The 2,434-nt window shown below is 43.4% G+C and overlaps 1 pseudogene; it reads left to right on the plus strand.

Annotated features, from left to right (window-relative positions):
• The first annotated feature begins 1,098 nt into the window (after positions 1–1,098).
• On the plus strand, positions 1,099–1,504 carry LOC149830986 (uncharacterized; annotated as a pseudogene).
• Positions 1,505–2,434: the final 930 nt, after the last annotated feature.

The raw sequence follows: 2,434 nt of genomic DNA on the forward strand, positions 1-2,434 counted from the left end.
TAATCGTCAGTATTGACATGATAATATGCCCAACACGACAATGACACTCAGTTTATCTGTCTTCTCATATCACATTCATGTGAAAGCTGAAGGTGGTTTACCAGTTGTACTTTCATATTCAGAACGTGCGAGAGCTCATCGGTATATACTGGACAACTACATTGAACATGAGCCATATTTAAGAGGACACAGACAGATAATTCATAGCTTGTGCAACAATATTCAAGAAGCTACAATCTAACATAACTAAGAGTTCACAAGTTCATTTCTACAGAATCACAAGGATGCAAATTCAAAATTATGAAGTCTCGTAAGAGAACCTGAGCGCGAATAACAATCCTATCAAACATGATGCGAATGAAATCAGGTTTCATACACAGTCTCGAGGTCAAGATCGTAGTTCTTAGAATAGTGAAATAATGGTTACGTATGAAGGCGATGTAGCACTACAAGAAAAACCCTGATTAGCGATGGATATTTGCGACGGATTTTTTTCGTCTCAAATTAGTGATAGAATTAGCGAGAGAACATTATCCGTCACCAATCTTTAAAATATTTTTAAAATTAGCGACGATACAAATTCTATCTCAAATCCGTCGCTAATTATCGACAGATCGGCAACAAAAAATTTTCGTCACAAAAAATGTAGCAACTTAGCGACAGAATTAGCGAGGGACATATTCTGTCGCTAATACGGATTAGCGGCAGAAAAATTCCCTCGCAAATTTCGTCGCTACTTGTCTATTTAAATCGTTTCATCTAAGGCACAAAATTTTCCCTCTCTCCCCCGTTCAAAATTTAAACTAATGTGAGATTTAAACCGTTCCCAAACGAGCGTTCTTGTGAGCAATTTCCCTGCCTATGTCTTGATCTTCCCCTTCGGCCCCATCGAAGCCCAGGCATCGAGGAGGTCAAGTGATGCAAGGCTCGCCGAACGATCCCGCTGGCCGATGTTGACTGCCGTGACGACCGTTGCCCAACTCCGATGCAACAGAGGAGGGAGAAGGAATCTTGATGAAGGGCGTGCGGATCGCGGGGCGGTCACTATACCTGGACAAGCAGGCAACGTTGCTGGTGTACTCGTAGGTGCTGGACGTGATGCTGCCCTTCTTCACTGGCCGCTTCGGCAATCCCCATTCCCGCACTCACCTCTACGGCTGGGAGTCAGATGAGGTCGTCGAGCGCACCAGGGAGCAGATCGCTTCCCTTGTGGGCTCCAACCCCAAGGAGATCTTCTTCACCTTCAGCACCACCGAGTCCAACAATATCTCCGTCAAGGGCCTCATGCGCTTCTACCGCTACAAGAAGCGACACGTCGTCACCACCCAGACCGAGCACAAGTGCATCCTCAACTCCTGCCGCCACCTCCAACAGGAAGGCTTCCACCTACCTCTCCATCGGCTCTGACGGCCTCCTCGACCTCGACCGCCTGCGCGACGCCATCCGCCTCGACACCGGCCTCGTCTCCGTCATGGTCGTCAACAACGAGATAGGTCCATTATGACCTCTGCGAGTCCCAATGAGAGATCTTGGGGCTGAGGGAGTACGACTTGCTGGGATTCGGTGTTGGGTCGTCTTCCTCCTCCACCGCCGCCGACGAATTGGTCCAAGTCTGGCCTATTGTTGCTGGAATACCGCCCGACAAGGAGCAAATTTTTTTTTTTTTTTTTTTAAATTTAGCTACGGATTAGTGACGAATATTATCCATCCCTAATTTAAAATAGTGAAGGACTCACGATGGATATTATCCACCGCTAATTTAAAATAGTGACAGACTCGCGACAGAACATTTTTGTCGCTAATCCATCACAAATTAGCGACATATAAGTTTTGTCGCTACTTAGCGTCAAAAAATTTGCAATGAAAGTTATCTGTCTCTAATCCGACGCTAATCCGTTGCTAAACTGTTTAGCGACAGATTAGCGACGAATTCACGATGGATTTAGGTCGTCGCTAATCCACATGTTTTTTGTAGTGTAGGGGAGCTTAATGTAGACTATTATGGTGTTCTAAAAGATATTATTGAATTTAAATATATAGAATAAAATTGGGTATATACATTTCGATATGATTGGCTTGATAATAGGCACATTCATATAGAAAAATACTTTATATGTGTCAACATGTCTTACCCAACATACCAGAAGGATCCATTTATTTTAGCCTCTCAAGCTATGTAAGTATTTTATATTAAAGATTCCACAAATAGCGAAATGCATATAGCACAGAAGATATTACCAAAAAATATGTATGAGATTCTACTATCTTCAGTTGAAATGAATGAAGAACATGACAATGATGCATATCAAGAGGTCGATAATGGAGGGGTTCATTCATTACGCCCCCCCCCCCCCCCACACACACACACACACATTATCGATAAAGATCTCATATCGTTACACCGAGATGATTTAGAAGATGATTGATAAATATT

The sequence above is a fragment of the Nuphar pumila genome, chromosome 7, assembly GCF_984573655.1.
Source record: "Nuphar pumila chromosome 7, dmNupPumi1.hap1.1, whole genome shotgun sequence".
NCBI classification, from domain to species: domain Eukaryota; kingdom Viridiplantae; phylum Streptophyta; class Magnoliopsida; order Nymphaeales; family Nymphaeaceae; genus Nuphar; species Nuphar pumila.